Source organism: Eriocheir sinensis, chromosome 28 (genome assembly GCF_024679095.1).
Source record: "Eriocheir sinensis breed Jianghai 21 chromosome 28, ASM2467909v1, whole genome shotgun sequence".
NCBI classification, from domain to species: Eukaryota; Metazoa; Arthropoda; class Malacostraca; order Decapoda; family Varunidae; genus Eriocheir; species Eriocheir sinensis.
Window position 1 is genome coordinate 11235406 of NC_066536.1, and position 22500 is coordinate 11257905.

The following is a 22500-nucleotide window of genomic DNA, read 5'->3' on the forward strand; positions in this document are numbered from 1 at the left end:
GGTGGAGGAGATAATCTTGGGAAGCGAGTACTGTGTCGGCTTCCTGAGTCTCTTCCAACATCCTCTCCTCTTCTCTCTCTCTCTCTCTCTCTGAACCTTTATGCTTTTACTGCTTATCATTAACACTGCCATTATCATCATTATTATTATTATCATTACAATCATATTTCGTTCGCACTTTTCCGCATCGCTCACTTTCTGCTCATAAACTGTCTTTGTTCTTGTCTTTCTTTTTCACAGCTCACATTCTCCCGATATGTTTTGTCGGGTACATGACACTGCTCTTTCGTGGTCTAACTGCAGTGAATGTTATTATCGTTTGAGAATATTCTAACTGTAAATATCTGCAATTCCCATTTCTTTGTTATTATTTTTACTACTACTACTACTACTACTACTACTACTACTACTACTACTACTATTACTACTGATGCTTCTACTACTACTACTACTACTACTACTACTACTACTACTACTACTACTACTACTACTTTCATCAGCTCCTATCGACATAGTTTCCTTTGGCGCAACATAATTAACGTTTTTTTCTTTTTTTTCCTTTAGCATTTATTCGTTTTCTTTCTTAAATGTCATCTCAATCCAGTGATCACGTCAAGACTGTCAAACTACATTATATGCTTTTTCCACTCTCTTTTAGTTTAATGCGTGTATTGGTTAATTAGCTATTCAGAAATCAGCCCAGTTTTTGTACATTTTCTATCTTTTTATAGGCCTTCCAAGTCAGTGTGTGTGACAGTATTCATACTCATATTTCATAACACTTGTTCCTCTTCGGTGACGCATACATATTCCCTGAACCTTACTCTGCCTTGATCTCTCTCTCTCTCTCTCTCTTCTCAGAACACACACAAGTATCACAATCAGTAACACTATGCAGCCCGCCACCCTCTATTAACCTCAACCTTCCCCCACCATCACTGTCATCATCCCTCAATGTCCACCACCACCACCACCACCACCACCATCAGAATCACCCTCAGCGTCATCACCACCATCAATCACCCTTCATTGAACTCTCCTCGTCATCACTACCAATATTGTCCTCTTCCTCATTATGTTCCACCAACAGTCATCACTACTTCCTCTCTCTCTCTCTCTCTCTCTCTCTCTCTCTCTCTCTCTCTCTCTCTTGTAAGTGGCGCGGAAGAAAAACAGGTTATTGCATGAAGTTAATAAGTCTCTAAAAATTATGCCGCTTTTTCTTCGGTTTTACGAGTTTTCTTTCTTTCTCTTAAAACTTCAGTGTCTCCTTTTCCCACGCTCCACTTGACTACTTTCATCTCCACCTGTCATCGCGTATGCATCCATCCGTGCCACTCCCATTACTTCCACTACTACTACTACTACTACTATCTACTACTTCTATCTCATGACTATCGCATTTACCCCCTACCAAGACTTTTATCACCATCACCAAACCACCTCCCCCACCATCATCACCACCCAACATCCACTTCAACACTACATCCTCCTCAGCCACACCCACCGCCCACTATCACCACCACACCCTGCAATAACAGTTACAATGTCCACCACCACCACAACCACCACTACCACCACCATCACCGGCATCACCCCCCACGATCACCACCACACCCACCTTCACCTCTTCACCCGTAAGCACAGCAAAGAGGAGGAGGAGGAGGAGGAGGAGGGAAGGGGTGCTGAAAATGGAAGAAGAGGGGGAGGAATGGAAGAGGAAGGAGTGGGTATATGGGGTGGGAGAAGAGGTGGGGGCAGGGGGGGGAGGGGGTACAGGTCATGGTTGGGGTCCTCGTGTGGCCTTCCTTATAGGTCATACGGTGTGGTGACCTTTCATGAGTCACTTAATGTTCATCGTAGTCACCATCACCATCACCATCACCATCACTATCACTATTTTCATGGCTCAACGATTCCTTTCCAAACTTATCTTGCATCATCATCACCACCATCACCACCATCAACATCACTATTACCACGCTTTACTACTGTTATCACCATCACCAGGAGAACTACAAACACCATTATCATCATATCTAGCTGCTATTACCACCCTAGCACCCATTAACATCACCATCCCTACTCTTACAACACCTGTCATCAACACAATCACCACCACCACCACCACCATCACCACCACTACAACAATGGACATCAAAACAAGTCAAAAGCATCCATTTCCCATTGTCATCCCTCACCACCACCACCATCACCACCACCACCACACCCACACTAACATCACCACCATATGCCATCACCCTAATTATCTTTATCATCACTGGCCACCACAGACAACGTTAGCGTGACAACTTCCCTCGGTGTTGTCAACCACTAATATCATCACATCGCCACTATTAAATTTACTCCAGTTTCGTCACTTTTCTAATCAAGGAGTTCTTAAGCTTTCCAACGTACGTCAGGTTGATAAGGGGTACCACTGTCAACATCATAATTAGAGACTTTTATCGGGCACTGTAACGTCACACAACACAGCACAGCACAGGATAGCAAGGTGCAACACGCCACAACACAACACAGAGCAACGAGACACAACACAGCAAAGCACATCAAATCACAGCACATCACAGCACGAGATAACACGTCACAACACAACACAACGCCATTGCAACACACATCCCACGTAAGAGAAGCCTGTTCGTCTGCGGCATAAGCAACACTGGGCCGAATGGATGGAGGATGGTTGGGATTGGGATAAACGAAACGCAACTCAACAACTCAACGACTCACAACACAATACAACACATAAGAGGGTTACATATTCACTTCCCAGCCCTGCCACCCGCCCGCCCTCGTCTTCCTTCCCTCACATGAATGGCACTTGAATGAAACGTGACACCCAGAATATTTGTACCCTGCCCACACACTCACCCGCCCACCCTGTCACCTCCACACCCACCACGCACCCGCTCAACAACACTGCTTTTCCACCTTTCCTCTCCACTATTTCTCAGTTTCCTCAGTTATTTCCTTTGTCTCCCTTTCACTTTTATTTTCTGGTTCTTTTTTTTTTAACAGTAACACGTGAAGTTGCAAAAATAAAATAAAAAACACACAAAACAGCAATAAATAATAACGATAATGATAATAATAATAATAATAATAATAATAATAATAATAATAATAATAATAATAATAATAATAATAATAATAATAATAACAAAAAAAACACCAATTCACAACTACTAACTGACGGTAACAAGTGGACGAAAAAATGTTAATGAATCACAAAGTTACCTTGAAAATTGATTGCAGGTGTGGGCGTGTGCATGTGTGGGATGTGCGTGTGTGTACGAACGTGTGCGCGGACTCACTCTAACTCACAGACTGACCGAGAGGAGGAGTGTTCCGTGGCCGTGGTGGTGGTGGTGGTGGAGGTGGTGAGGGTGGTGGTGAGGGAGAAGAAGGAAGGGAGGGAAGGGAGGGAATGAGTGAGTGAGTGAGTGGTCAGGTGCCTCCCTCCCTCCCCTCATCGTGTCTCTCCCTCCCTGTTACACACACACACACACACACACACACACACACACACACACACACACTTTCTCTTTGTTTCATACCCAGTAAGTGTGTAAATAAGACACACACACACACACACACACACACACACACACACACACACACACACACACACACACACACACACACACACACAAACAAACAAACAAACAAACAAACAAACAAACAAACACACACACACACACACACACACACACACACACACACACACACACACACACACACATGACATCATCTCAGGAATTAAAAGGCTTTACATCCCTCTTGTCGCACCTTAGTGTACCTGAGTTACCTCCCTTTATTTTTTTCCCTCCTCCCTTCCCTCCCCTTCTCTTCGTCCCTCGCCCTTCTCCATTCCAACCATACGCGTTTCCTCTTCTCCTCCACTGCATCCAGTTACGTTATCTTATCTTTATCAGCTTCCTTCGCCTTCCCTTTGGCTTCGTAAACAGAAACTTCTCATTCCGGAACAGTATATAATTTTTTAGACCTCTCTTAACCCGGTAGAAGCGACAGGCCAAATTTGTGGCTTTACCGTGTAGCAGCGACGGGCCAAATTTGCGCCATGATTTAAACCTCCCAAAATAGATGATACATAAACTGATCACAAATGCTTTGATATATATTATGAAATGGTTTGTGTGAGTGATGATTTTTTCTCATTTTTCTCGCTTAGAGAGACCGTTAGAAACATGATCACCGCTGCTACCGGCTTAACACACGCGGTACATGTTTGCCCTCCCCACCATGACAGTGACATCGCTAAATTTGGTGTCCAACGTAGGGTAAACAATTTGATCCCTTCATTGCGTAACAAACACTACGAGGTTATGTTCTCCCCTGGCCTTGCGAATGTGGGTGAATCTAAACGACGCAAACGTATACTAGTGATGCAAAAATTTTCTCTCCTTTCTTCGTATTTGAGTTCTGCAAGTTTACCTGTTTTCCCTCATTTCTTCCTTTTTTATTCCCCTTCTTTTACCTTCTCACGTCTCCTCCTCCTTTCCCATTCTTATTTTCTCCCCTTTTCTTCCCACAGTATTCTCCTTCTTTTACCTTATTACGTCTCCTCTTCCTCCCATTATTATTATTTTTGTTTATATCGTTCCATCTTGATCAGCCTCCTACCTTCTCTGTACTCTCTTCTCGCTTCTTTTTTTCCTATGACTCGTGGCTACTAAGAAGGAGGAGGAGGAGGAGGAGGAGGAGGAGGAGGAGGAGGAGGAGGAGGAGGAGGAGGAGGAGAGGTAACTAGGGCGCGTTTTACACATGATTTGACTTGCGCTTTCTGTCAATCTCTCCACTTACTTGAGAGAGAGAGAGAGAGAGAGAGAGAGAGAGAGAGAGAGAGAGAGAGAGAGAGAGAGAGAGAGATGGGGGAAGGGGTAGGGGAGGCACATGTGTTAAGTCACCATCATCACCATCACCACATACCAACCTCACCCCTCTTTTTTTTTTTAGTCACACTTGTGTTCCTTCTCGTTAACCCCTCCTCTTCCTCCCATCTCTCTCTCTCTCTCTCTCTCTCTCTCTCTCTCTCTCTCTCTCTCTCTCTCTCTCTCTCTCTCTAACGCTCTAATGTATTTTTAACTATCTTAATGTATCTTTTGTGCTCCCTTCCTTTCGTTTTCTTTCTGCCGCTCTTTTTGCTTTCCTTAACTCCTTCCATAACACTTATTATCACTTTTTCACCGATTATTCATGAACAATCCATAAATTAGTACCACGGTTCAAGTTGCTACAGTCTCCCCTTCTTCAACGTTCTTCTTTTCTCTTGTCTTTCTTCTTCCTTCTCTCTCTTCATTTCTCCGCATTTCTCTATTCTTCTTTCCTTCCCAGCCTTCAACTACCTGCCGAAGGGGAGGAAGTGGTGCATGGGTGAAAAGGGCCGCGTGTTGCAAGCATACACACCGTCACACTGGCTGCCCTTCACACACACACACACACACACACACACACGGGGGCATCTGCTTTCTTTTCCCGCACAGCAAATAAGCAGAGGAAATTAGCATGAGGCACGCAAGGAAGCATTAACCCAAACATAGAAAGTTATACACACAGATCCCGATAGGCAAGGAGACATCAGATGAGACAGACACAAACAGACGAACACACAGACTGATAGATGGACCGGCAGACGAGCAGACGAATACACAAGCAGAAGTATCCCCTTACGTATAATTGGGTTCATTTTGGAGGACTCAAATAAACATGTTTGGGCACGTCAATATAATGGAACTGGAACGTATTTAATCAAGAAACAGGTGTGAATGTCTAAACAGGTGTGTGTGTGTGTGTGTGTGTGTGTGTGTGTGTGTGTGTGTGTGTGTTGATAGACAGACAAATAGATAGACAGATATAGATAAATAGATACAGATAATATATAGATGTAGATAGAGAGAGATAAATGGAGAAAGTGAACGAGAGAAAAAAGGAAAAAGTATATAAATAAGTAAACAAATTCGAACCATTAGATGAAAATTTATGGCGGACTGAAAGGATAATTAGAGGCACGAATGGACACAAAATTGGGCAGCAAATTATCCAAAAATAGTACGAATAAGTGGACTGACCTAAATTGGGGCACTGACAGTTATGCAGATGAACAAAAAAAACTGACATAATGAGAGCGATATATCCACGTTAACAGACACACCGAAAGATAAACACACACACAGATAAACGCACGTATACATTCGCACGTAGGTAGTAAAAGGCTTAGCATACCAGAGGATATAACTAAGCACTAGCAACATCCTTGAACATAGGAAAACGCAAGTACATAACCTCATATAATAAACACAGTACATACAAAGGAGTTAACTAGGCAACATCAACATTAAGAACTGAAAAATGCACGTATAGAATGGCACATGATGAACACTTAACACACGAAGGGATATAAGTATAGGCAATATTAACGCTCATAAACAAGACTAATTTAAGGCCCCAAAGTTTACAGATGCCCAGATAGATAGTAGGCAAATCAGGATGCGCGTGTTGATAGAGGGAGAAAGAACATAAACAAACCAGAGAGAGATGGATAAACACCCCCACCCCCTCCACACACACACACACACACACACACTAATGCACATACACATACGTACACGCACACGCACGCACGCACACACACGGACCAATATAGACAGCTGGCTCAAGAGGGGAAACTTAATATGAGGAACGTGAAGGAGGCTGAACTTGAAAGCCTCTTGAGGGAGTCTTAGCTCTCTCTCTCTCTCTCTCTCTCTCTCTCTCATATTTATTATCTACCCTTATAAGCGCTCCACCTGTCTCCTATTCCTCCTCCTCCTCCTTCTTTCTTCTTCTTCTCATCTTTCTTCTTCTCCTCCTCCTCCTCCTCCTCCTCCTCTTCCTCTGGTTCAGTTTTATCTTCTATCTTTTCCTATCTCTAATCATTCTTTCTTAGATTATAATTACTTGAAGATGCACGAAAAAATCAATTAATAAACTAAAAAATCTCTTAATAAACTAAACAGAGTAATAGGGAAAGTAAAGAATAGAAAAGAATGTTTTAGATAGAGGGTTGTGAAAGTTAAGATAAAGAGAACAATTGAATGATAGAGAAAAAAAGGAAGAAAGTAAACTCAACATACGGGTGCATGGGGAGAGAGAGAGAGCGAGAGAGAGAGAGAGAGAGAGAGAGAGAGAGAGAGAGAGAGAGAGAGAGAGAGAGAGAGAGAGAGAGAGAGAGAGAGCATCCCCACCACCACACTATCTCTAACCTTGTTCCTTAACCTTGTTCCTGGGTTGACCCCGCAGAACACATACACACACACACACACACACACACACACACACACACAAGGAGGAAGAGAAGAGAGGAGAGGAGAGAAGGGGGGGGGGGGGTGATTATAGGGCTTCATGATAGGAGCAGCAGAAAAAGTAATCGTATGTGTGAGAAGGAAAACATTGATAAAAAGAAAAAAAAGAAAAATGGGAAGATTGGTTGACTGGAAACTTTTATTGATTGTAAGCGTTTATTTACAACATTATCAACATTTAAGAAGAAAAAAAAAGAGGGGAAAAAAGAAGACATAGAGGTGATAATACTTCCGCATGCACGTCACGTTTGTTTGTCTGTTTGTTTGTTTTCAGTAGCTAATAGGATGTTGTTGTTGTTGTCGTAGTTGTTGTTTGTGTATGTGTGTGTGTGCGTACGTTTTACCTCGTTTCTCTACACACACACACACACACACACACACACACACACACAGGCTGTACTATGTCTCCAGGATGCTGCCGCTGGCTTTCTCTTCTCTTGCGGTCTGGATTCATTTATCTTTGTCCTTATATGATATTCTCTCTCTCTCTCTCTCTCTCTCTCTCTCTCTCTCTCTCTCTCTCTCTCTCTCTCTCCGGATACGACATTTTTTTCTTTCCTTTTATGTCATGTAGGTATGAGAGATGGTCATGAGTACAGGGAGACGGCGTAAGGCTTGAGGGAGAGATAAAACATTTGAAACATCATAATTACACGCAAAACTTTTCTTGTAATAACGTTAGTGGATTATCATAAGACTTTTTATAAGCGGACAATTTTTACCACAGGGACTTTTTTTCTTAGCGGGATTTTTTGGTTACTTAATTTTGCCCATGAGTTGCTTCCTTGACTGTAAAAAAGTTAAAAAAAAATAAAATAATTAAACTTCCCAGGCAACTAACTTCAAATGACATTAAATAAACAAACAGACAAAAAAAGTAAGAAATGAAAAGAATGGGCTGGTAGGTATATAAATAAGCGAAGTAGTGGGTGGTGTGTGACAGGGCCCATAGGTGATAGTGGGAGGGATAATTAAGATGGGAGGGGATATGGGCCATAGTACAAAAAAAAAATAGAATAGGTTTAGTATAAATGAGTTGAGGTAGGTAAAGGTAAAAAAAAAAAAGGCTGGTATAGGTTAAGGATGAATGAGTTAGGGCAGGTAAGGGTTAAGGTATTCAGGTCTATTATGGATTCGGGGTCGTGCGAGTAGAAATAAGTCAGGTACGTGTAGGTTGGACTCGGTATCAGCTACGATGGATTTAGCAAAGGTCACGCTAGAAATAGGTTACGTACGAGGGCAGCGTTGGCGAAGGAAAAGCTTGCGAAAGATTAGTCGATATCATAAATAATTTTGGTGAGGTACATTCTGGGCCAGGTAAGGTCAGAGTTGGGTTTTACTGGAATGGAAGAGTTGTATACGAGTTAGCGAGGGACAAAGTTTTCTACGCACTACATGTCAAACTGCAGGGAAGACTTGGCAAAAGGGAGCGTTAGAGAAAGGTTAATTGATTTGGCATATTGTAAGTACAGTCCGGGTCAGGTAAGGTGAGGGTGAGGTTATGCTTTGCTGGGTTACACGTCCAGGTACGCGAGGAACATAATTATTGACGTGGAGCAGAGTGGAACACGAAGATTGGTATTTTCAGACGCTCCCACTTTTTACATCCACTATTTCCAAAGGTCGAAAAGGAGGTCAGTCGGGTTCTCATGAGTGTTTATTTAGGTTCATGGTACAGAGGAAGGGTCAAACTACCAGATGGGTCATAAAAGTACCCCTACAAATGCCCAAAACCAACGTTGCCAGATTGTCTTACTCAGCCTCTTATATTTCCCGACTTCCGACCCAAAAACTGTCTCGTGTACCCCAATAAGGAGATTCACTGATAATTATCGTGAAAAGTTAATTCCTGATGTTTCTTGGCAATTGTTAAACGTCAGAAACCGGTAAACACTATGCTCTGAGTACGACAATCTGGCAACGGTGCCCAAAACTCATACGAAAGCCTTGTCAAAATATACGTGATTGGGCGTCGAAATGATTTAGGGCCGCTTTCACAGTCACTTTGTTTGTTTTGATCGTTACCAATGGCGGCGATCGCTGCTATTGTATTTCCACTTAAAACTGGTCGATGGGGTAGTGGCGGCTGCGGGGTTAGCCTAGCCCCGCACCTTACCACACACTAAACACCTCTCGCTTCTTTTGCAGCCGCCACGACCCCATAGGCCAGTTTCACGTGGAACACTATAGCGTCGATCGCCGCCATTGGTAACGATCAAAACAAACAAAACGACTGTGAAAGCGGCCCTGAGAACATGACCCAACGATCCCAATATGCGACTGCTTTGTTCACTACTCACCTTCACTCACCTTTGCGCAATCTTAACGCCCACCTCATAAGACACCCTTTGATCTTATTTCTTCCAGGTAATAAACGCGTGCCTGCCTGCATAATGTATACTGTTGTGTCACCGCCAGATTGCTGAGATGCCGAACTTCACCCCGCGAGATCAGCCCCGCCCCGTCCCACCCTTTGCCCGCCTGCCACGCCCAACAATTGGCCTCAGAGGGCAACGAAACTGGTCCGATGTTACTCCTCGGGTCAAATTCCCAGGCACCGCGCCCAAGACTCCTCGGCCCGGACCCCCCGCTCGGGACAAAGAAACAGAGGCAGAGAGTGTCACGACTTTATCGGACAGTTGGAGAATGAATGAAAGGAAGTTGACCAATGTAACAAGACTGTAAATTACTGGATAAAGATAGACAGAAGGTGAATGCCAGAGCTATATACAAACGCTGATAAGACGAAAATTACTAGATAAGGATAGGCAAGCGGTGAATGTTGAAACTATATAAAAACTCTGAAAAGACTAAAATTACTGGAAAAGGATAGACAAGAAGTGAATGCCAAAGCTGTATTAACACGCTGAGAATGAGTGCCCTCCCCCCCCCCCCCCAAAAAAAAAAAAAAAAAAAAACAGCAAGCAACAAAGACCTCTATATACACCTGAGAACGCAGCAAAAACAGAAACAAAGGAGCAAGGAACGTTAAAAAAAATGATTAACAGAGAGCAAGTACCAAGACCATATACATCAAACAGGTAAAACTAAAGAAAAAAAAGTCAAGGAAAGCCCGACTCTAAACCCAAGCGCATGGGAATGAGTGGTAAAAACAGCGGTGTGAATGTGGAATGAAGTAACGGGACTGAAGGGCAACGGGGCGGTGTGTCGTATATTAATTAGGCCGCGAGAAAGGTGCGCGGAAAAGGTGTTGGAAAGTGTGTAGTACGGACAGGTATGGAAGGACGGGACTGGGGAAGGTGATACGGCATAAAAAGGGACGGAAGAGGGCGGGGGCTGGGGTAATATTGACAGGTAAGGCGAGGTAAGGAGGTAACTGAGAGGAAGACTGGGGAAAGTAGTGAAAGAATGGGGATAACTTTGACATATAAGGAGCATAAGGAAGCGTAGGAGAGAAAAGTCTAGAGGTAAGTGAATGGAATATAGAGTTAGTGGGTAATATTGAAAGGTAAGGCGAGGTAAGGAGGTAATTGATAGGAAGAATGGGTAAAGTACAGTGAAAGAATGGAGATAACGTAGACATTTAAGGAAGTGTAGGAGGGGGAGGGGGAAACAGGTAAGGCGAGGTGAAAAGGTAACTAGGAAGAATAGGGAAAGGTAGAGAAAGAATGGAGATAACGTAGACATTTAAGGAAGTGTAGGAGTGAGAAATCTTTAGGTAAGTGAGCGAAAGAGAGGGATAGTATTGACAGGTAAGGCGAGGTGAACAGGTAACTAGGAAGAATAGGGAAAGTTAAAAGAAAGAACGGTGATAACTTAGACATATAAGGAAGTATAAGCAGGTGTAGGAGTGAGAAATCTTTAGGTAAATGAGCGAAAGGTGGGGATAGAATTGACAGGTAAGGCGAGGTGAACAGGTAACTAGGAAGAATAGGGAAAGTTAAAAGAAAGAACGGTGATAACTTAGACATATAAGGAAGTATAAGCAAGTGTAGGAGTGAAAAATCTTAGGTGAACAGGTAACTAGGAAGAATAGGGAAAGTTAAAAGAAAGAACGATGATAACTTAGACATATAAGGAAGTATAAGCAAGTGTAGGAGTGAGAAATCTTTAGGTAAGTGAGCGAAAGAGAGGGATAGTATTGACAGGTAAGGCGAGGTGAACAGGTAACTAGGAAGAATAGGGAAAGCTAGAGAAAGAATGGTGATAACTTAGACATATAAGGAAGTATAAGGAAGTATAGGAGAGAGAAGTCTGGAGGTAAGTAAGCATATATGGAGGTATTGGGATATATGGGGAGGGCCTGGGCGGGGCGAGGCGGGAGTGGGGGAGAAAGTATAGAGGGACGGGAGGAGTACGGGAGGGAGGGTCAGTACTGGGGGCAAAGGGGTCGTGACCCACCCACGGCTCGGTCCACTGACCTCAATACCCCCATCCGGAGAGAGAGAGAGAGAGAGAGAGAGAGAGAGAGAGAGAGAGAGAGAGAGAGAGAGTTCAGACAGCATCCCAGCGACTACTGAGACAAAGGCCTACATACTCAATACTGAATAAAGAGAGAGAGAGAGAGAGAGAGAGAGAGAGAGAGAGAGAGAGAGAGAGAGAGAGAGAGAGAGAGAGAGAGAGAGAGAGAGAGATTCAGACAGCTTCCCAGCGACTACTGAGGAGACAAAGGCCTACATACTCAATACTGAATAAAGAGAGAGATAGAGAGAGAGAGAGAGAGAGAGAGAGAGAGAGAGAGAGAGAGAGAGAGAGAGAGAGAGAGAGAGAGAGAGAGAGAGCGCAGTAGGAAAGTATCACGACAATTGAAAGGAGACCAATAGAAAAACAAGCAAGATACAAAAAAATGCAACAATGAAGAGTAAACGAGAGAGAGAGAGAGAGAGAGAGAGAGAGAGAGAGAGAGAGAGAGAGAGAGAGAAACAGGTATAATAATAGGCTATCCTTGGCGGGTAACAATATTATGGAGGATCCCGGCGACCCTTGACCCTTGGTTATGTCAACAAGGGTCCCGTTGCTGCGAAGGACAACACACACACACACACACACACACACACACACACACACACAGCAACCTTATCTTCAATCTCTCTCTCTCTCTCTCTCTCACACACACACACACACACACACACACACACATGACTTGCATTAATAAAGAACCGAGGCGTTAGATGAGCCTCTTCCCTTTCGCTAGTCCAACAGGTTATTAGTTAAATTAGTTAAATCATATGTTATAGCGTTATTTATTTATTTATTTATTATGTTATTTTATTTTGTTTTTGTTTTGCTTTTTGTTTTGTCGTATTTTGTTTTGCTTACTTTATTTTCGATCTTTTCTTTTCTTTTCTTTTTCTTTTCTTTTCTTTCTGTTGATGTTCCTGGGTCTGGGTGAGCCTCCGTCTCCCCAGAAGAGACTCACCCGTCACCCACCCTGCGGCCCTAGGGGCCGAAATGTGGATGATTGTTTTATTTTCTCGATGATCTTTCATTTTCCTTTTCTCGATATTGTTTTTCATTTTCTCTTTTCGAAGATTTAGTTTTTCTTTATCATCCTTTCTGGTGTTCATGATCTGGCTGAGCCTCTTTCCTCCAAGAAGATTCCCCATAATTTTGGTGGTGTAAGTTTGGGCCGAAAGGTGGATGATTTTTTTTCCTTTTCATTCTCTGTACTTTCCTATGTCTGGTGTTCTTTTCTTTGTTTTCCTTCTCTTGGTGTTTCCGTATCTCCATTTCTTGGCATTGCATGTTGGAACGCATGAGTCTCCTCCCCAGAAAAGACCCGCCATACCATCATACAAAACGCTTTGAACAAAGCAAAACAAGACAAAACTCGTTAAAGCTAGATTTTTTTGGAGTTTTTCGTTTTTTATCGTCGATGGCATGACACTTTTCCCTTGCTAAGGGGAACTGGGCTTTCCTAAGTGTAGTACCTTCCACTGAAACGTGTCATTAACTAGTAAGAGATCAGTAATAACTGTCTTGCAGGCACTTCACGCCCCTCCCCCCCCACCCCTGGACCCTTGGCTTACTAATAGAGTCGTGGATGAGTGGAACAGGCTTGGCAGTTATGTTGTGAGTGGCAATACCATTAATGCATTCAAGAAGAGGTTGGAAAAATTAATGGACAGTGAGGGAAGGTGAGGTTAGGTTTACAGAAGCTTTGTATGTACAAGCTAACCGGCCTATTGCAGACTCATTATGTTCTTATGTTCTTTATATTATCATTATTATTATTATTATTATTATTATTATTATTATTATTATTATTATTATTATTACTATTATTATTATTTCCTTTTCTGCCAATAATCCTTTAATTCTCACTTCCTTCTCCTCCTATTTCTTCGTTACTATCTTCCTTTTTCCCTCTCCCTCCCTCCCCCTGCCTCCTATTCCTTCATTACCACCACCACCACCACCACTTCCTTTCCCTTCACCATACCTCCATGACCCACTCCCCCTTCCCCATCACCACTACCACAATCTCCCTTCCCTTCACTATTATCTCTCCTCATAACCACTCCCTTCCCTTCCCTTCCCTTCTCCATACTCCCTCCTTCCCTCCCTTACCCTTCCTCCCTACGTCTCCAAAACAACCATCACCACAACAACCTTCCTCCCAGTCCCTTTCCTCCCCCTCCCTCTCCCTCCAGTGCTCCGTCCCTCCCTTCCCTCCTCTCTCCCTCCCTCCTTCTTCTGGTCACGTCATGTGGAGTGGAGGGAAAAGGTTTTGCGGGGCGGAGGGAAAGTTTGCTTGGAGGCCAGCTGGGTGAGGCAACATTGAGAGAGAGAGAGAGAGAGAGAGAGAGAGAGAGAGAGAGAGAGAGAGAGAGAGAGAGAGAGAGAGAGAGAGAGAGAGAGAGAAACCAGATCTGTACCGTGAGGAAATAAGTGATTCTGTTGTTTTTATTTCCTGTAAAGTTCATTTTTATCATATCTTATTTTCTATTGGTAATTATTTATCTTTGTTATTATCATTATTATCATTATTACTATTACCTTTATTGTTATTGTATTTTGTAGTGTTGTTTTTAGCCTAGCAGTTAATATTGTTGTTATTCGTGATTTTAAATGAATTAGATATGAATAATTATTTCCCAGAGAGAGAGAGAGAGAGAGAGAGAGAGAGAGAGAGAGAGAGAGAGAGAATCAACAAGTGACCTTAAGAATCCAGTCTTATGCATGGAAACTCCAATATCCTTTTCCTCCTGCCCACGCTCTCCTCCTCCCTCCATCCTTCTTCCCTCTCTTCCTCTCCTCCCAACCCCTCCCCCACTCCCCCCTCACTCTCCTTTAACCTTCACTTCTTACTCTTATTCTGTCTTCCCTTTTCCCTAATTATCTTCCCTATTTTTCTACCTCCTCCTCCTCCTCCTTATCCTTTCACCTTCACCTCTTCCTCTTATTACATCTTGCTTTCCCTTTTTCCTTAATTATCTTCCCTTTCATCCTTTTCTTCCCTCTTTTTTTATCCCTCTTCAACATTCTCATCCTTCTTCACCTCTTCGCATTCTATCAAGCTTTCCCTTTTCCCTTAATTATCTTCCCTTTCGTCCTTTTCTTCCCTATATTTCTATCCCCTCCTCCTCCTCCTCCTCCTAAGAGCGTTACCTGTGCACCTGGCCGTGTCCTGCCCACCTTTCCTTTGCCTCTGTAATTAAGGGTGGCTTGAGGAAGGCGGGGGAGGGTCAGGTGTGGTGGGGGAGGGCGTGGGAAGGATATGGGCGAGGCGTGACTCCTCTTCCGCCGGGGAGGAAGGGAAGGAGGTATTGGAGGAGGGAGGGAAGGGGAAGGGGGGAGGAAGGAGGGGGGAAGGGAGGAAGGAGAAAAGTAGTCTTGATGAGTTAGACATGGTGATGGAGGAGGAAGAAGAAGAAGAACAACAAGAACAAGAAGAACAAGAAGAACAAGAACAAGAACAAGAACAAGAAGAAGAACAAGAAGATGACGATGATGATGATAATGATGATGAAAAAGAAGAAAATTAAAAACAAGAAAAAAACTAGAAGAACAAGAACAGGAAGAAAAACAAGAAGAAAATGACAACAATAACAAGATGAGAAAGAGAAAAAAAAAGAACAGGAAGGAAGTTGGGAGATAAAAAAAAATATCAATGAATGAGGGAAGGAAATGGGGAAGGGAGGGGGGGAGGGAAGGGAGATGTTTTAGACAGGAAACATGGAGGGAGGAATGTAAGAGGGAGTGAATGAGGAAAGAAGGGAGAGAAGAGAGAAGAATAAGGTGTCAAGAACTGCGAGAAAGAGGAATAATGTGGGGAGGGTGATGACAGGGAGAGGGAAAGAGGAAATAAAGAGAAGGAAGAGAGGAGAGGAGAGGGAGGGAGGGAAAGAATGAGTGGAAGTTACTGGAGGGAAATTCATATTCTCTCTCTCTCTCTCTCTCTCTCTCTCTTAAGCACACACACACACACACACACACACACACACACACACACACACACACACACACTTAGCATGTTCAGAAAGTGTGATGCTGGCGACTAAGCATAAACAAACACACACACACACACACACAGAGAGAGAGAGAGAGAGAGAGAGAGAGAGAGAGAGAGAGAGAGAGAGAGAGAGAGAGAGAGAGAGAGAGAGAGAGAGAGAGAGAAACAATGGAATCAAATATAAATACAAAAGAGAGAAGAGAAAGAGAACAGGAAAAGAGAGGAGTCAAAGAAAGAAATATTGTCACAGTTAAGAGACAAAGCATGCAACAAAGAGAAGAAGAAGATAAAAGGAAAAAGGGAGACAGAAGAAAAGAAAAGAAAAGAGGGAGATACAAAAGGAGAAAGGAAGATAGACTAAAGTGGATAAGAGAAGAAACAAAGAAGGGAAAAGAGAGAAGAATGAAATGGAAGGAAAGACGTTGAGAGGAAAGGAAGCAAGGCGAGTGGAAGAAAGACCGGTGGAGGTGGAGGAGGAGGAGGAGGAGGAGGAAGAGGGGGGGGGGGGGAGCAGTAGCCCCGAACTTAAGAATAACCCCTCATGATGCTGTTCTCCCATCCGCTACGGCCAGTTTTTTCTCCTCCTCCTCCTCCTCCTCCTCCTCCTCCTCCTCTATCATTCCCACTATACCCACTCTTCCCCTCCTTCCTCCCACCTTCCTTTCTCCTCCTCTTCCTCCACCTGTCTATCTGCTCGAGGGTGGGTGATGAGGAGGAAGAGGAGCAGGAGGAGGAGGAGGAGGAGGAGGTTCGCCATACAAGAGCATTGAAATCCCTTAGGTCATCCCCGCAAACATTATTACAAGCTCGACCACCACCACCATCATCACCACCGTCATCACCACCACAATTGTCTCCACCTTAACTATTATCACAACATCTCTCTCTCTCTCTCTCTCGCAAAAACACAGAGAATGGTCCGCTGGTGGTGATTTGCCCGCAGACCCAACCTTGATCCTTTCACACACACACACACACACACACACACTCACACACACATGCCTACACCTACCACATCAAACAAAGGCACACACACACACACACACACACACACACACACACACACACACACACATGCCCGCTGCCACCCCTCTCTCCCTCCCACCCACCAGAGCGAGTCCAGAGAATATATTATTTAAATCATGATCATATTTCATAAGTTTTTCCTTCGTTTTATCTTTTTTTTTTCTCCGTCGTCTGAGAACTCGAAACAGCTGTAAAGAAAATGTGAAACCGCAAACAATTCTATATTTTTCTTGGCAGCTTTTCTTCTTTCTTTGAGCATTGAGGATTTGAAAGTCATAGGAAACGAGAGAGAGAGAGAGAGAGAGAGAGAGAGAGAGAGAGAGAGAGAGAGAGAGAGAGAGAGAGAGAGAGAGAGAGAGAGAATTAGGGCAGCTAAACAGAACGGATGAGATAAGGACACATGTATTACATAAACCCATACTTTTTGTTACCACTGAGCTTTTTTTTTTGTGTGTGTGTGTATGCGCTGAGCTACCTTCCCCTCGCTTCACAAATACATACATACACGCATACATACATACATACATACCTTTAACTATGGGCGAGGCATTATTACGTTATAAATAGCCTAGCGACCCATTCTATCATTCGCACATATCAGTTAACGTGTTCTATACACGTCCTATTTTTATGAGTTTAAGCAAGAACACCATTTAGATTAGTCAGAGGTCAAAAGAGATATTGCATTACATCATCACTTAATTAAGTTGCTTGGTTCATGGAAAGTCGCAGGTCATTTTGTCTCAAGTGACGAGGCTCTTTGCAAAGCACTGCGCAAGTCATGTCGAGATGCGAATCACAAGTCACGGCACTAACGGCACGTGCACAGGTTTACAAGCATGTTGAAAGGTACGTGCAACCAGTTTACAGGCAAGTGCTAAGTTTAAAGGCACCTAACAAGTTTAAAGGAACGTGTAACAAGTTTAAAGGCATGAAACAAGTTTAAAGGCACCTAACAAGTTTAAAGGAACGTGTAACAAGTTTAAAGGCATGTAACGAGTTTAAGGGCACGTAACAAGTTTAAAGGCATGTAACATGTTTGAAGGCATATAACAAGTTTAAAGGAACATGTAACAAGTTTAAAGGCATGTAACAAGTCTGAAGGAACATGTAACAAGTTTAAAGGCATGTAACAAGTTTAAAGGAACATGTAACAAGTTTAAAGGCATGTAACAAGTCTGAAGGAACATGTAACAAGTTTAAGGGCATGTAACAAGTCTGAAGGAACATGTAACAAGTTTAAAGGCACGTAACAAGTCTGAAGGAACGTGTAAGAAGTTTAAAGGCATGTAACAAGTCTGAAGGAACGTGTAAGAAGTTTAAAGGCATGTAACAAGTCTGAAGGAACGTGTAAGAAGTTTAAAGGCATGTAACAAGTCTGAAGGAACGTGTAACAAGTTTAAAGGCACGTAACAAGTTTAAAGGAACGTGTAACAAGTTTAAAGGCATGTAACAAGTTTAAAGGAACGTGTAACAAGTTTAAAGGCACGTAACAAGTTTAAAGGAACGTGTAACAAGTTTAAAGGCACGTAACAAGTTTAAAGGAACGTGTAACAAGTTTAAAGGCACGTAACAAGTTTAAAGGAACGTGTAACAAGTTTAAAGGCATGTAACAAGTTTAAAGGAACGTGTAAGAAGTTTAAAGGCACGTAATAAGTTTAAAGGAACATGTAACAAGTTTAAAGGCACGTAACAAGTCTGAAGGAACATGTAACAAGTTTAAAGGCATGTAACAAGTCTGAAGGAACATGTAACAAGTTTAAAGGCACGTAACAAGTTTAAAGGAACATGTAACAAGTTTAAAGGCACGTAACAAGTTTAAAGGAACATGTAACAAGTTTAAAGGCACGTAACAAGTTTAAAGGAACATGTAACAAGTTTAAAGGCACGTAACAAGTTTAAAGGAACATGTAACAAGTTTAAAGGCACGTAACAAGTTTAAAGGAACATGTAACAAGTTTAAAGGCACGTAACAAGTCTGAAGGAACATGTAACAAGTTTAAAGGCACGTAATAAGTTTAAAGGAGCATGTAACAAGTTTAAAGGCACGTAACAAGTTTAAGGGAACATGTAACAAGTTCAAAGGTACGTAATAAGTTTAAAGGAACATGTAACAAGTTTAAAGGCACGTAACAAGTTTAAAGGAACATGTAACAAGTTTAAAGGCACGTAATAAGTTTAAAGGAGCATGTAACAAGTTTAAAGGCACGTAACAAATTTAAAGGAACATGTAACAAGTTTAAAGGCACGTAATAAGTTTAAAGGAGCATGTAACAAGTTTAAAGGCACGTAACAAGTTTAAAGGAACGTGTAACAAGTTTAAAGGCATGTAACAAGTTTAAAAGAACATGTAACATGTTTAAAGGCACGTAACAAGTTTAAAAGAACATGTAACAAGTTTAAAGGCATGTAACAAGTTTAAAAGAACATGTAACAAGTTTAAAGGCATGTAACAAGTTTAAAAGAACATGCAACAAGTTTAAAGGCACGTAACAAGTTTAAAAGAACATGCAACAAGTTTAAAGGCACGTAACAAGTTTAAAAGAACATGCAACAAGTTTAAAGGCATGTAACAAGTTTAAAGGCATGTGTAACAAGCTTAAAGGCACGTAACAGGATTAAAGGCAAGTGTCCGAATTTCAAATGCACGTGTACAAAGTTTAAAGGCACAGAATATTAAAGTCACGAGTAAGAAAAAATATTCTAAGCTTAAAATTAAAAGTCCAGTCAAGTTATAAGTCAGACCGCGAACCCGAGTCCAGTCACATGTCTCAGTATGTCAAGTGGAGAAGCCCGGGGATCAGAGGCCAGGAGTCAGGTATGTAGCACTGGGGCGAGTCGGTTCAGTCTCCTTCAAGAATAGAAGAAAAGCTATAAATAAACGGAATAAACAGCGACCCAGACAGTGGCTAATGGTGCTCTCTCTCTCTCACACACACACACACACACACACACACACACACACACACACACACACGAAGGGACAAACCTGTTACGGAGGAGGAGGAGGAAGAGGAGGAGGAGGAAGATGGAGATAGCCTAAGGGTGTGAGCGAAAAAATAACGAGGCAGGTAGAGTTTGAGAATGAAGAAGGGAGGGAGACAGTGGGAGCAGGAGAGGTAGGAGGAAGAAGGAGGAGGGTCAATTTAGCGGGGTCGGAAGTCTACCTGTGACCCACCCACCTGTGTGACGTCACCTCTCCTCTCCTCTCTTACCGTCAGCCCCTTCCTCTATCTATCATAACTCTTTTTTTCCTCATTTTTTATTTATCTTCTTTGAGCTTTTCCTTCCGCTGTACAGGTGTGTGTGTGTGTGTGTGTGTGTGTGTGTGTGTGTGTGTGTGTGTGTGTGTGTGTGTGTGTGTGTGTGTGTGTGTGTGTGTGTGTTATCCTTAATAGTTTTCTTAAGTAACAGAGGCAAAAATAGTAGTAGTAGTAGTAGTAGTAGAGGAAGAAGAAGGAAAAAAGGGCGAAGAAAAAGAAAAAGAAAAAGAAGAAGAAGAAGAAGAAGTAACAGTAGAAGAAAAAAAATAGTAGTAATAGCAGCAACAATAGGTAGGGAGTGGTCGCTCATCTCCCTATCAAAGTACTGTTAGGTCCTCACCATTACCCCATCACTGTACACACTATTCTCAGGTCTGTCTCTCCCTCTTCTTCCCAACCCAACAATCACAATCACATTCCGTTACCAGCGCCGTCGTCCCTTCACTTCCCTTCCTTTCATCCACCTCGATTGCTAAGCTGCTCCTTCCCTTCCCACCAACCCCTCACATCTAGCCCTCCCTCACTCCTAACCTTTCCTCGTTTTCCTATACTGTTCAACTTTATTCTTTTCCTCCATTCATGTTCTGTATCGACGTGTATCTTTTCCTTCCTCAGCTTACTATTTCCTCTACGCATGCTCTATTCCTTCTCTCATTCCCTCCAACCATATTGATTCCTCACTCACAACTTTTCCTTGTTTTCCTATACTGTCCTACACGATTCTTTTCCTCCACTCATGTTCTGTATCCTTCCTTATCCTAATGCTTTTTTTTCTTTCCTGGTTTTTTTTTCCCTTCTTGCATTTCCTCACTCTTAACCTTTCCATGTTTTCCTATACTGCCCTACACGATTCTTTTCCTCCAATCATGTTCTGTATTCTCCTGTATCCTTCTCCTCCTAATCCCAATCCTTCCCTTTCCTCCTGCTCTATCACCCACTGCGTTTCCTGTAATCACATTCTTCAATCTTCTTCCTTATCGTATCTCTTCCTCTCCTGTCATCTCTTGCAAAGCCTCTCTTTCTTAGCACAATCCATTCCTCTTCTCCTGCCTAGTCCCTTCTTGCATTTCCTCTAACCTTCCAACCTTCTTTCATATCACATTCTTCCTGTCCTGCCATCCCTTGCAAAACCTTTCTTTCTTAGCACAATCCTTTCCTCTCCTCTTGCCCTATTCATTCGTTTTTGCTTTTCCTCCGGTTATATCCTTACATCTTTCTACGTAACATATCCCTTCCTTCCCTGTTATCTCTTGCAAAACCTTCCTTTAATAGCCCCTCCCTACCATACTGCGTTGTCCTTCCTTGTAATCACTCCCATCCTTCCAGTCCATTGTTTTCTTCACAGTGGTCTCTCAAACATTCTTCCTTGATTTCTTATGTCATCAAATGTCTTCACTCTCTCCATACCCTCTCATCCCCTCTGCTTCGTTCCTCTTCCACTCCCTTCATTCAGTTAATCCATGGGGGCATACGCAAGGGGACACGTTGCTTCGCCCATCCTACGACGCCATCCCTATTGTCCTCTGAGCAGGTCTTCATGCGGGCACCTTTCCCATGCCAAACATCTCCCAGCAGGATTTATTGACTTGCTCGAGCCCTTTATTCCTGGCCTTTATTCTCCTTTCGCATCCTTCCATATAATATCCTTTAAGTAATTTTTAATACCATTTAATTTTATCCCTTTCCCTCCATTCCTTCCCTTTATTCCTTTTCCAGCCCAGCACCCTTAAATCTCATCCCCTCCCTTTGCCTTGTCTTTGCCTTGTCTCCCTCCCCTGCGCAGTATAGTGGTGGTGGCGGTGGTGATGTTTGCCTTGGTGGTGTTTGCGTTGGCGGTAATCGTGCTCACGGACCAAGGCGGGCAAACAGGGCAAACAGCCAGGACAAACAGGACAGAGAGCGCCGTCGTCACGTCCCGCACCCACCTTGTTGTCCCTGAGGAAGGGCAAGAACTTGAACGTGCTCTGGATCACCATCTTTGTGTTGCTTCCGCCGCCTTGCCCTCGTCGTCGCCGCCACGCTCCGGCCTCACCACCGCCACATAGACGGGCGGCCGACCCTCAATGACGACAAGGACAACAAATCCTCTCGACTCGCGGCTCTTCACAAGGCGGCTCGCAGGGATCTAAAGTGTTTATCTTTTGTTTCTTTGTTTTCTCTCTCTCTCTGCTTCCAAGACGTCTCGAGTGTTCACAAACTAACGCAGAAACCAATAAATTGAGTTTCTCTTTGTATTATTTCGTCTCCTTCAAAAATGTCACGACTGTTCACAAACTAACTCGCGTGCAAGATTTTTTTTTCTTGACGCCACAAGTGTTAACAAACTAACTCACTAGCAAATAGTTTATCTTTTTTTTTTTATTTCTTCCACAAAATTTCTCTCATCTGAAAGCACAATTCATATATAATATAA

At 42.9% G+C, this 22500-nt stretch overlaps 1 long non-coding RNA gene across 7 annotated transcripts in view; it reads right to left on the reverse strand.

The window, feature by feature from the left end:
- LOC127004506 (uncharacterized) overlaps positions 1-22500 on the reverse strand; it is a 66202-nt gene that overhangs the window by 6894 nt on the left and 36808 nt on the right. The window contains exon 5 of one of the 7 annotated variants that reach the window (XR_007757861.1): positions 5151-5387. The exons of 2 other annotated variants lie outside the window; for them this stretch is intronic. This is a non-coding gene — a long non-coding RNA (uncharacterized LOC127004506). Of the gene's footprint in view, positions 1-5150; positions 5388-22239; positions 22473-22500 lie in introns of those variants that run through there. 4 more of the 7 variants (XR_007757863.1, XR_007757859.1, XR_007757862.1 and 1 more) reach the window with 4 other exon arrangements.